We start from the raw sequence: 14,556 nt of genomic DNA, 5'->3' as shown, positions 1-14,556 counted from the left end.
ACGACTCCTTTGATTCCCTGTATGGGTCATCATGGTTCTCCACCCTAGATCTGCAATCAAGATATTGGCAAGTCCCTGTGCACCCCGAGGACCGAGAAAAAACAGCATTCTCCACCAGTAATGGCAACCATTACAAATTTAATGTCCTCCCACTCAGACTCTGCAACGTCCCCGCCACATTCTCGCAACTGATGGAGTCGGTCCTCAACAGCCTTACCTAGGAAATCTGCTTGGTGTACCTGGACGATGTGATTATTTTCAGCTGAACATGGGCTGACCACCTCCAGTGCCTGAAGCCAGTCTACTTGTTAATCCCCCAGGCGGGACTCAAACTTAAAACATCTACATGCATCCTGGCTGAACGATCCATCTCCTTCCTTGGCCATGTAATCTCAGCAGAAGGCATCTCTCCCTACCCCAACAAACTGCGGGCCATTGCAGACCTCCCCCTACCAAAAGATGTCCACGATGTGCGCGCCTTACTTGGGCTCACCTCCTACTACCAGTGTTTTGTTATGGGTTTTTACAACATCGCCAAACCCCTCAGTGACCTAACTAAGAAAGGCAAACCATTCATCTGGACCAACGCCCGGATCATCACCTTCCACACACTGAAAACAAAACTCATCACCGCGCCGATTGTTGCCTTCCCCGACTACACCCTACCTTTTTGCTTGCACACAGACGTGTCGTTAGTGGCAATTGGCGCCATCCTGGCACAAGTACAAGAGGGGCAAGGACACATAATCGCCTGTGTTAGCCACACCCTCAACCAAGCCAAAAAAAATTATGCCGCCACCAAGTGTGAATGCCTAGGCATTATATGGGCTTTAGGGCATTTCAGGGCATACCTTGCCGGCACTCATGACAGTCATTACAGATCACCAATCTCTCCATTGGCTAGGACAATCCAATACCAACAATGCCCAGCTGATCAGGTGGAGAGAAACCCTAGAGGAGTTTGACTTCAAAATTGCCTATAGACCGGGAAAACTACACACTAACGCCAACGCCTTGTCTCCCCTACCAATCAGTTCCATCAACGCCACCCCCAACCTTATACAACAATGGCAAGATAAGGAATGCCCACCCTGGATACCACCACAGTATTCTCCAAGCTCCACAGGCACGGTGACCACCTGTTTACTGAGGTTGGCCACATTGTTCTTGACCCCGACACTGCACTCGATGCCATGACCTACCTACACTCCAAAAATGGCATCCATCTCGGCACAAAAAAACTCTTGCAAGTGTTCAATGACATCTACTGGACACCCAGCCTGTGCAGCATCGCTAAACAAATCATCCAAGCTTGCCAACCCTGCTCACTGGGTAAAGACATCGCCCGTACACCTGGGCCATCAGGAAAATCACCACCGACAAACTTTGGCAACTACTATCCGTAGACATAGTCGGGCCCCTACCACCCAAAGCCTGATACAAATACATTATAACATTTGTGGATGTCGACTAAAAATTCCCCATTGCCGGCCCAGCCAAGGAGCACCACGCTGTGGCTATAGCTGAAGCACTCGTCTGCCATGTCTTCCCTTACTTTGAGATTCCCCAAGCCCTTCACTCAGATAACGTCCCAGAAATTACTGGCAAAATCTGAAAAGAACTAGCCACCTTGTTCGGTTACCAGATTTCCCACTCCTCTCCCTACTGGCCCCAAGGGAATGGAGTGTGTGAAAGGAGCCACCGCACCCTCCTTAACCAAGTATGGGTTCAAATATAAGAAACAGCAATGACGACTGGCTGGTGCAAGTTAAAATAATACAGTGGGGCATGAACACCTGCCCAAGAGTCGACAGGATAACCCCCCATGAACTGGTGTTTGGAGAAAAACCCCCCTCCTCCTACCCCTCTGACACCACCTCCAGCCACCCTCCCCACCCCCTACCTCCAACCCCCTTCACCATCTCAAAAGACGATTGCACCACCTACAAGAACATCAAGATCTCCAGCCGGACATCACAACATCCAACCCCTACAAAACAGGAGACTCAGTAGTGGTAGCACGCCTACCGGTCCTGAGCAAAATCTCATCACAATTCGAGGGACCCTGTACCATCGTCAATGTCCTCAACCCCTATCAAGTCACTATTCAACACCACAGCACCACACGCATGTACCGCAACTGCCACAAGCGGCTATTTCGTGCCCCAGAAGACAACGCTTACCCAGGCCGCACCCACTCCACCCCCTACCATGCCATCCCACCACCTCCCACCATCCCAGAACACGTCTTTGACTCATACAAATACTACTTTACACCCTTCTCCTTATCATCATCATCATCACCCACCTCCCCATCCACCAGCACCGCCCCCACCCCACATTCCCCTAACTCCTCACCACCCACACGGGCCCATGACGCATCACCGGCGACCTCACTTGATGCCTCACCTCCCGCTGACATGCCACCACCACCCGACATGCAGGACGATTCCCCAGGAGACCCCTGCCCACCAACCATCACCCCACCACAAAAACCACACCACATGATGCCCACAACCACTCCCGCACCCACCAAAATGTCCGCAGCCCATATCCACTCCCCATCCACAGACAACAAGCCATGCATCAGCCCATCACCCACCACTACCGCCGCCACTTCTCACACTCCACCCCCTACACAATCATCCCACTACCCACGTCCTACTGATACACCACACGCAACATCCACCACCACCACCACTACTTCCCCACGACCTCCCTAGATACACACCCCATGCACCAGTCCCACACCCACATTTACCTCATGTATTCCCTCAACCACCCACACATGAACAAAAAAAGCACCACATGGCCCCACTACCTCACCACCAACACCAGTCCTCACCACCACAAGAACCAGATCCGGCCACCTATCCTGCCCACCAGCCAAATATACCACCGTGCCCTCACTCACTCCCCCAACATCAATACAACCACCCCAAACAAGCCCCACCACACCCAACACGGCCCTCATCACACTGATACTGCATCAGGTGCAGTGGAAGTTACCACTTACCCAATCCCCCAGGGGGAGCATTCACACATACCCTAGGAGCTCCCTTAAAACCCTGGCCACCTCACCCATCGCCAGCATTCAGCTGGGAGAGCTCAACCACTCACGACTACCAAAGATGAAGGACGACACACCATCTGGTCCCCCGCACAAGGACACAGCCACCAAATCCGCGAAACACCGCAGCTACCCCGCCTCCTACTGCAGACACCTCACGCCTCCACCCTCCACATCGCCTATGCCCGCACCAGAGCTCAGTCAGCTCACCCACCACTGGACCACTCTCCTCCGCCACCTCACACTGACACATCAGACCTCCACATCGGACACCTATCACCTCCAGCCACGGGGACATGACTTTCTCCCCATTGACAGTGGTGAGTTGCTCTTCCCCCTGAGATGCCCAGGGAGAGGTGTCGGAACACTCACCCCCAGAAGGACCCACGGCCCCACACCCACCCCAGGAGGAAACCACAGGGAGACACAGAGGTAGAACACCGGGTCTGAGTGAGAGGGGCCTAGGTGTCCCAAGGCCCTGTACCCCTATTCCCCTCAACACATCCACCAGTAGGAGAACAGTCCCGGCCAACTACGTTTCAGCCAGGCCAGCCCTCGCCAGGATCAGGGTGGGACTTGTCTCCAGACAGTCCTGAGCAGCACCGCGGTGATGGCTACTGTGTGCACCAGGGAAGGGACAGCCACTTTACGCCTTTCAGCTGTTGCCCCCTGCAGCCCCGTGGCGACAGCCACTGTACGCATGTCGACCACAACCACCCCTGGAACCAGCCTCGCAGTGACAGCCACTATACGCAATGGGCAGGATGTGACGGCCACTGTACACACATTGGCTGGTAAGCCAGGCAGAGGCAGAACCATGATGATGGCCACTGTACGTCCTACGTCTGCTTACTCCTTAGGTAACAGCACCACAGTGACAGCCACTGTACGCGCCGGGGAGGGGATGGCCACTGTATGCCCTTCAGCTGTGTTTCCAGGGTTTGTGGAACCACGGTGACGGCCACTGTATGCACCAGGAAGGGACGGCCTCTGTACTCTCTTCATCCACAGCCCATGAGACTACCGCTTTGAAGGAAGTTCCTGGTTCGGCCCACCACCCATCCAGAGGCCAAGTGGGACGTCTTTGTCTCTCTTCTCACAGGTGCAGCACCCCCAGAGGAGTTGCAGCTCGAGGAGTTCTGGCAAGGGCCTCACCCGGACCTGGGGATCCACGTCCTAAAGGTTGTCCATGGGTGACGTCGGCCACTGACGGATGCCACTAGGAAGGGACACCGCAGGCAGCCCCTGACAGCGGTCAAATCCAGTGGAGACTGCAGCCCCCAGCCACCCAGGGACACTCCCAGGTCCCTGGAACGGGACCTCCCGAGCCCCACCTGTAGACGACCCTCTGCCAGGAACAGACAAAGGCAGGTGTGCCTGTTGGCCCTGTTTGGCCCCAGTCCTGAGGACCAAGCCACAGGTCGAGGCCCCACCAGGAAAGGGCCTCCCTGTACTCCAACCTGCAGCCCCACCCGGACGACCTCACCCCTGGCAATAGTTCGTGCCCCTCAGGGAGGGCACACCTGACGACCTGCCTCCCATGCCCAGGCGCCACCTGTAATCTGCCCAGGCCCAGCAGCCCAAGATGGACCTGGCAGTGTATTTCCTTGTACTGTGTGTTATGTCGTATGGTGAAACCTGACAATGCCCATAGGTACCTGGCCATTTATTACTGTGTATATCAAGGCCGTGTCTATATCTACCTGGCCATATATTATTGTGTACATCAAGGCCTAACAGCATCTATATCTACCTGGCCATATATTATTGTGTCTGTCGAGGCCTGACAGTGTCTATAACCATCTGGAAATATATTATTGTGTATATTGGAGCATGATTGTGTCCATACTTACCTGTGCTGTATATATTTGCTGTATATTGCGAAGGATAAGAATTAAGGCAATATATGTGTAAGGTTGGTCTGCCGAGTATTTATGCCCTGATCCCCTTGTAGTGTATTCTAGTTCTGGTCTCGATAAGAGAACCCCGCTCAGTAGCTAGTGTTCTTTGGACGAGAACTCTACCTAAACATACCTAGCATAAAACAGTATGTATTTTCTGACCGTCCTCAGTGCTAAAAAAATAATAATAATAAAAATAATAATAGAGAGAGAGAGAGAGAGAGAGAGAGAGAGAGAGAGAGAGTGTGTGTGTGTGTGTGTGTGTGTGTGTGTGTGTGTGTGTGTGTGTTCTTACCTAATTGTTCTTACCTAATTGTATCTTTACAGGAATGAGTCAAGCTCGTACTGTCCCGTGTCTTAAACCATATATATCGTACTATTGCGGACAGGAGTTCTTAACCACCCTCGTCCAGCCAACCTGTGTATGTGGCAGCGTCGCATTCACGGGCACAGAAGTTGCCTTCGATGCATTTCTGTCGAAAAATATTCCTTCAGCTTTGGGCTTGTACTAATGGATAAAGCAATAGTAATATTTACTTTGAAGGTTTGACTCTGATAACACGAATATATCACACTGATTATTTAAATAACTTGTTTCTCGTATAGAGCCAAGAAAGTGATAAATATGTATATTTGGTTCCACTCCACGACTTCCTTTAGGTCTGAACCAGCGAACACAGAGTGAACAAGTTCGAAGCATTCATTTGTTAACAGGAGAGAGAGAGAGAGAGAGAGAGAGAGAGAGAGAGCGTGTATGGTGGGTGCCTGTGAATTTTGGAATAATGAGGTGGAGGCAGACTGGCGCAGGGAAATGCAAGGGATGAGAAACCCTGGATTCCTGTGACCCATTGAAAACAGGCCACAGTGTGAGTATTTCTTCCATCAGTCACTAAAACTTGCCTTGCTTTGTGATATATATATATATATATATATATATATATATATATATATATATATATATATATATATATATATATATGTATATATATATATATATATATATATATATATATATATATATATATATATATATATATATATATATATATATATATATATATATATATATATATATATATATATATATATATATATATATATATATATATATATATATATATATATACTGTATATATAAATATATATATATATATATATATATATATATATATATATATATATATATATAAATAGATATAGATATATATATATATATATATAGAGATATATATATATATATATATATATATAGATAGATAGATAGATAGATAGATAGATCTAGGGTCACATGTTGCTGTGGATGGAAGAATAGATGCAGAAGTGAAGTTTAGAATAAATGAAGTAGGAAAGGTGCTGGGAGGAATGAAAAAAGTGTTTAAATGTCGTTCGCTTAAAATGGATGTAAAGAGAAGGCTGTATGAGGGTGTTGTGGTACCGACTACGTTATATGGGGCTGAAACATGGAATATGGGTGTAGCAGAGAGGAAAAGTTTGAATGTAATGGTGATGAGGTGTCTGAGGAGTATGTGTGGAGTGACGCGTATGGATCGGGTGCGAAATGATGAAGTGCAAAGGAGAACTGGAGTTGTTCGGGAGATGGCTGGTAGAGTTGAGCAGAGGGTGTTGCGATGGTTTGGGCATATGGAGAGAATGGATAATGAGCGATTGGTGAAAAAGATAACTAGATCTGATGTGAGAGGTGTAAGGCTGAGAGGAAGACCACGAACAGGATGGATGGACAGTGTGAAGAGAGCGCTGGATGCGAGAGGGATGTCTGTTGAGCAAGGAAGAGTGGCTGTGCATGACAGAAATAAATGGAGAGAAATTGTGAATGAATAAGTGATGACGCAGCCCTGAGGGGATATTCTCCCGCATTTGGTCTGATCAGCTAGTCAGGTCAGGTGTGGGTAAGGGGATGGGTCTGTTATGATGTGGCAGGGGTAAACCAGTTCTACTGTCGGGCCCTGCTGCGGATGTCACTGATTGCATTGCGCAGTTGACCCTTGTGCGGTGTGGTGCGGTGAGGATCTGTCCGTTCTCCCCTTTGGGGCTAAGATGTGAATAAATGTGTTTGAATGGATGAGTAAATGGGGAGTGTGTCGTCCTGTCTCGGCTACCTCCCTTTCCTTGGGGGAAGCAGCCTAGATATATATATATATATATATATATATATATATATATATATATATATATATATATATGTATGTATATTTAGGATTGCTTTCGTTGGAATAATGAATTAGGAGATAAGTGCTGTTGTTTTAACAAAAAGCTGTGCTTAAGAAAGTAATTTGCCTCTCTGTCCAGAGAGAAATATCCAGTTAATGAGAAAAATACTTATGAGTTCGCCAAAAATCTCCAGGTGCCAACCACCAGAGAGAGAAAAAAATGCGAACATAAGGCATCTAACAGAAGTTACGAGGCCTGCCAAATTATTTGACAAGGTCAACTGGCGTTACCCAGAAAAAAAAACATCTTTCATTTTGTCCGACGAGACATTATCCTGGGATAAATAAACTCCTTCTTCATCAGCGAAAGTGTACCCCCTCCACAATATGTCTACCCCCCGATGTATATATGTCCCACCCAATGCATACATGCCCCCACTAAACTTGCTAGGTCAGCACGCTTTCCCAGGGCCCCCACGCCTGAACGAAGGCGTTATTGCATCAGTTGATAGCAGGCAGCCAAGACGAGCAGACTATTTTACTGTGAGCTTGTAATAAACTCCTTATCTAGCTGTTTGTACACGGAGTTTCTATCACCAAAATATTGCAAGTTACATTTGGTGGCAGCGGTGGGATACGAACCCACGCCTCCGAAGAGACTGGTGATAGTACGCAAATCGGTGTATGTACTATTAACTCTACGGGACATGCACCGACATATTCACCCGATATGCTCTCACATCTCACTTGCACAGATTTCCCAGAAAATACGCCTCAACTCCTCGACCTTCTGACCTCGTACAGAAACGTGGTTGCCTTACCCGGTGAACCGATGGGTAGAACAGACCTTGTCAAACATACGATTGAACTACTACCAGGAACTCAGCCGATTTACATACCAGCATATCGATTTCCTCACAGCCAGAGAAAGCAGACAGGTCAAATGGTACAGAACATGTTAGACCAAGACATTATTGAACCCTCCGTCAGTCCATGGAATAGCCCACTTTTCTTAGTACCAAAGAAGGATGGCAACTTTAGACCAGTAGTCGACTATCGTAAGGTCAATTCTGTCACCGTTCCAGACCGTTTCCCATTACCTGTCCTCACTGATTTGCTAGAATCCCTTGGTGAAAATAACGTAGTCTTTTCATCTTTAGACCTCCTCAGCGGGTACTGGCAGGTCGAAATGGAAGAATCCTCTCGCCCAGTTACAGCCTTTAGCACCCCTTCCGGACATTTTCAGTTTAAGAGACTCCCTTTTGGTCTGAGAAATGCTCCTTCTGTGTTCATGCGACTTATCCATTCAGTCTTCAGCAGTATGATGGGACACTCTCTTTTTGCTTACCTAGATGATATCATTGTTGTGAGTAAATCCATCCCTGATCATTTTACCAAACTCCAGCAAGTCTTTGAACGCCTCCAGCTTGCAGGCCTGAAAATCAATCTCAGTAAATGTGACTTCCTGCGAAAGAAAATCAAATTCCTAGGCCATGTCGTAGATGCACAAGGCATTCATACTAATGAGGATAAAACTAAGGCGATCATTAACTTCCCAGAACCTACCACTACCGAAGCTGTACGAAGTTTCCTGGGCCTCAGTGGCTATTTTCGTCGATTCATATGGGATTATGCAAAGATCGCCGCTCCTCTGACCCACTTACTCAAGCAGAATGTGCCCTTTGTTTGGACTAACGACCATTCACAGGCCTTTCAAAAGCTAAAGACAGCTCTTGTAAATGCCCCTGTTCTAGCGTTCCCTGATTATACCACACCCTTCCTTCTCTGCACAGACGCCTCAGGCACTGGACTTGGTGCCGTTATGATGCAACTCGATGAAGCATCAAGGAAGTAATAGCGTATGCTAGTCGCACCCTTACAACCGCTGAACGTAACTACAGTGTCACAGATCTCGAAGCGCTAGCGGTAATCTGGTCCTTGAAACATTTCAGAGATATAGTCTATGGTTATCCAGTGCATATCCAAACAGACCACCTTCCACTATGTGATTTGTTCAAGAATCGCAACCTAACAGGTAGGTTAGCTAGATGGTCTGTCATCATCCAGGACTTTAATCCCACTTTTCAATACGTACCAGGCAAGTTGAATGTAGTCGCAGACGCACTCTCACGTCACGTAGCAGCAGCTATAACATCACTGCAGCCCGAAATAAATGAAAACACTACACTAACGTCAGAAGTTGTTCGAAACTTTCAGCGCCAGGACCACATTGCAGCCCGAAATAAATGAAAACACTAACGTCAGAAGTTGTTCGAAACTTTCAGCGCCAAGACCCCATGTGGTCCAAAGTCATTTATTTCCTAGAATCTGGCGATCCCTCAACCTTACCTACTCTGCCAGTATCACTAGATGAGTTCATGCTAGATGATGATCTCTTCTACAGGAAAACACTGCTAACAGGCAAAGATATGCCCATCGCGAAGTACGCCAACTTGTTGTCCCCACTGCCCTGATACCAAAGGTTCTTCATATTGTTCATAATACTCCTCAAGCTTCCCATCCAGGTAAAGACCGATGCTTGCGCCAAGCACGTCTCAAATACTATTGGCCAACCATGCGCCGCGATATCAATGCCCACTGTGACTCTTGCCTCTCCTGCCACCGCCACAAAGGATCAACCGGCTTACCAGCACCTCTCTTACAATACCCAATCCTGTCACGACCATGGGAAACTGTCTCAATCGATCTCTTAAAACTACCTCTCACAGAATCTGGCGCTGAGTACTTGTTCATAGCGGTCGACCACTTCTCCCGCTACTGTGTCCTTGTACCCCTCTCCGACAAGACCGCGAAGAGCGTTGCACGTGCTTTTGTAGATCACATAATTTGCTCGTTCAGTACCCCTCATACCATTCTTACTGACAACGGTACAGAGTTCAACAATAACCTTCTCGATGAGATCTGTCGCCGCTTTCATATAAGTAAGTGCAATGTCATGCCTAACCATCCGGCTTCCAATGGCCTTGTAGAACGCCACAACCGAAAAATCTTAGAGTGCCTCAGACATCTAGGCTCCCATAGTTCGTCCTGGGATGACTGGATTCCCCAAGTGGCATCCTCAGTCAATAGCTCCATCAATGCATCCATTGCTGAATCTCCCTTCTTCGTCCTCTTTGGTTTTGACAAGGACCTCCCATACTCTCTCTTATCCTCAAAGCCAGAACCCATCTACAACATGGATGATTATGTTAAACTAAAATTGGCCAACTTCCAGACAATCCACCAGTATGTCCAATCCACTTTGGCTTCCTCTCAGGAGGACATGCTGCAGCGCCAACATAAATCCGCCTCTCCTATCACTATCAATGTAGGCGATATTGTCTTTACTCATTCCCATACGCGTTCCTCTAAGTTGGATGACAAATTTACATGGCCCCACCGCATCCTCACTCAACAAGGCAACAAATTTCACCTCCAGGACCTGTCCACTAGGGACACCAGATGGGTCCACGTCGATGACTTAAAGCGAGCACCCCGTGGCCTCGTGTTGGAAGAGTCACTTACACAACCTCCTGCCCCCTCTTCCCCTCCTCACATCCCTCAGTCTACCTTGTCTCCACCTATCCCTCAATCTCCTTCCTCTCCACCTCCACCTGCTCATTCATCAACCAATCAATATCGGTCCAAACTGCGCTCTGCCCATCAACCTCTTCACGACCTCCACCATTAACTCTACCCTGATTTTCTAGGTACGATGTTAGCGATCTCCCTGCTGGCAGTGCTGACCCTCCTGGGGTCTGGGTCAGGTCAGGACGATGGTGGAGTACGTCCCGGGGCCTTGGTCGGCTCAGGAGGCGAGGTCTCCTTGCGCTATGGTCTTGTGCCCCTGGCCGACGTAGCCATTGCCCTACCTGCCTACGCGCACCAGCTCCACGGAATCAGGAACCATCTCACGGCCCTCATGGGGACACACAACCCGAATGAGTCTCTCTATAACCTTTTCCTCCCACTCTCCTGGCAATTGCAATACATAAGTAACAGATTCACTGAGCTCAATGACACATTTTCCATTCCGACACCCGTTGGTCGTTCTCGTGTGAAACGAGGTCTCTTCGACTTCGGCGATGAGATTCTGAGTGGCTTGTTTGGCGTTGCTACAGCCCGTGACATTTCTGGCTTCAAATCTGATCTCACTCATTTAGCTTCAGCCCTAGAATCACAACGCCGAGTCATTAAACTCCAACACACTATGTTACAGAAGCTCATGACCCAACTCAATGAAGTCATGTCCACTCTAAACAATTTCACCGATATCTTACAACGCCACCTTTCAGCTCTCAACGTTATCGCTCAGTTCTTCTACCTCAAACTCAACATGGATAATCTCCAACTAGCCATTGACTCTCTCTTGTCTCAAGTCTCTGCCTTGGTTCGTATCCTGGTCGATGCTATCAATGGACGTGTCACTGCCGACTTAGTCCCTGTCTCAGCTCTCCGTTCTGTCTTGGAATGGGCTCACTCCGCCTTCGGTCTCTCCCCAGTCCTCCCCTACTCCTCCCTTGAATATTATTCTCCTGTTCTCGAAGCCACTCTTCTCACCACATACGTCGTCGTCCATATTCCTCTCCGTTCTGCCGTAACCTTTAACCTTTTCCACATCATTCCCTTCCCTTTCCGCCTCAACAACTCCTTGTTACAAGTAACTGTTCCTTCAGAATATTTCCTCCTCTCCCATGATCATCTTTTAGTTGCTTTCCTTTCTTCCACAGACCTCCAGAAATGTTCCTCCCTTACTCCGACCTCTCGTCTCTGTGCTGCCCACCTTTTTGCTATCTTCCCTAGCAGTGCTACACCCTGTGAGTCTGCTTTAGTTCGCAACCATTCCATCTACTCGGCCTGTTCTTTTGTCCCAGCTCCTGACCTCCCGGTCCGCCATGCTCACCTCAACCATGTCCAGTACTTCTTCTTTGCTGTTCCCATCTCTGTCACAATCATGTGTCCTGGTTCTTCAGTTCGATCCGTCCTTGCTATTGGTCTCTACAAAGCACCTGACTATTGTACCGTCAAATCAGAGTCCGTCATCACTTACGCCACTCGCTATCACCAAGCTGTTCGTAAACACTCCTATGACATCTTTCAACCAATCGACATGCCTTCAACCCTACCATCTGCCAACATTACCATCACCTCCCCTAACTTGCGCATGCTAACCTTCCTCAATGACAGTGATTTCATTATGGATCAATTTTCTCTGGCCTTCAGCCGTTCATGGGTTCATCCAACAGTTGTGTTTCCCCCTGTGGTTATCGCTTTCATAGGTTTTCTACTCCTCATATGTGCAGTGCATTGTTGTGTCAGGAAAATGGAACGTCGACTCCAGGAAATCAGAGTCGCTACAGGCATAGTACGCCCTACACACGACGTAGAAACTCCCCGTACTTAGTGCCCTCACATTCAGTGACTACCAATGCCATCTGACAATTAACCAAACTGTGAACAGAACTCTGCCTACTGAGTGACAGTGTATCCTACAGAAAATACTAAAAAAAAAAAAAAAAAAATGAACGAAGAACAATGGAACTCTCATATCTACTCCTTGTTTATCATGTATCAAACTATTATTGTGTAATTCCCATTATGTCTTAATCTTTATATATCTTATATGTATATATCCTTCTAATTCCCTCCCCTCAACATGGCCATGTCTCCCCTACTGCCCCCTGTATCATACTTATCCCTTGTACAAACCTCCCCGGTCCTGCCTTACTACTATAATCACACACCCTTTAACTCCTGGTGTCAGGAGACACCATGTCAGCTACCCGGGGGAGTAGTGTACCCCCTCCACAATATGTCTACCTCCCGATGCATTTATGTCCCCCCCCCAATGCATACATGCCCCCATTAAACTTGCTAGGTCAGCACGCTTTCCCAGGGCCCCCACGCCTGAACGAAGGCGTTATTGCATCACTTGATAGCAAGCAGCCAAGACGGGCAGACTATTTTACTGTGAGCTTGTAATAAACTCCTTATCTAGCTGTTTGTACACGGAGTTTCTATCACCAAAGCATTGCAAGTTACAAAAGGAAAAATTCCCTGTTTAGCTTGAGCACCATATTTACTCATATCGTATAAAATCATGTGTATGTAGCCGGAATGAAGCCCCTTATCTATGGCCTGGCAAACTCCCTGTAAAGAGTACCCGGTACTATTTTCTATCGACAGACTGAGTTAAGCGGTGAGACTCTTCTTTCGTGTAAGGAAATCCACCCCGCCTCTGTGTGTGTGTGTGTGTGTGTGTGTGTGTGTGTGTGTGTGTGGAATTGAGTCATCTGACTTGTGGAGCATGATATGCGGATTGGTAGGTTGGTAATTGGGTGGGTGGATTGGTTAGTGTAGGCTGGTTGTTTCACAGGCGGACTAGGTGGAGTGAGTGGGCGAGAGGGAGGGAAAGGGTTGTTGGGCTGGTTAAGTGGGGTGGAGTGGGGTTCGTGCATTGTTTAAGTGAGGTGGGTGGTGGGGGTACCTGTAGGACAAGGCAAGAGACGGTTTTGTGTCGTCCTACTTTTGAGACATACTGTATTGAGTAAGGTTGTGGATATGTGCGTTGACGGGTGGGTGTGTAGATGGATGAACGGATTGTGGGAAAACAGGCCACTGGGATTAGGTGAATTGAGTTAATGTCCGAGTTGGGAAAATCGGTCCACAGGGGATATTATTCTGGAATCATGCTGAAGTAGGTGTATATATCCAGTGGGTTACAACAGGTCCATCGAGCAACACGTCTGTTGGTTAGGAGATCTGTGTTTCAACTGCACGCATCAGTGGGTGATATAACCACGTCGGATAACAGGTTTATGGGGAAAATAGGTTCATTGTGAAAAATACATCCATGGGTATAGGACCATGTAGGAAACCTGCATTCATATAGAGATTCAAGGTCAACGGAAAAATTGGTCCGTGGGGAGAAAATACATCAATGGGGAAAATTAGTTCGGGGGAAAATAGGTTACGTAGGGAAGTAGGCGTCTTAGAAAAAAAAAAAAGTTATTAAGGAAAATAGGTCCATAAGGGATTGTGCTCCGAGTGGTGAAAATGTCCATTGATAAAAATATTCATGGGGTGAAAATAGGTCCATAGGGGCATATACGTACTGTAAACATACATGGAAATATTTAAAATAAATGGGACCTAAAACATCCAACTTTTAACAGCGACCGTTGCCTAGAATTAGGCTTACCACTGCACACTGCACACCTTGCACCAAACAACCATTAGCCAGACCCTATTACCACTTCGTCATCCAGTTATTATATTTCATAATTTACCTTCATTTAGCTATTTAAGCATAGAAAGCCAACCGAAACGAAAGGAAAAATCCAAGTTTAACTATGTTGAGCACCTCATTTCTCCACCTCATTCCTCTAAAATTCACGGGCACCCGCTACTCTCTCTC

At 47.5% G+C, this 14,556-nt stretch overlaps 1 protein-coding gene across 1 annotated transcript in view; it reads right to left on the bottom strand.

Annotated features, from left to right (window-relative positions):
* The window catches only part of LOC145395438 (uncharacterized), a 79,272-nt gene that overhangs the window by 52,548 nt on the left and 12,168 nt on the right, over positions 1–14,556 (bottom strand). The gene's annotated exons all lie outside the window — the stretch shown is intronic.

This window comes from Coenobita brevimanus, chromosome 31, assembly GCF_032717465.1.
Source record: "Coenobita brevimanus isolate Jiangsu-jjx chromosome 31, ASM3271746v2, whole genome shotgun sequence".
Taxonomy (NCBI): Eukaryota; Metazoa; Arthropoda; class Malacostraca; order Decapoda; family Coenobitidae; genus Coenobita; species Coenobita brevimanus.
This window is presented reverse-complemented; position numbering and strand designations above follow the sequence as displayed.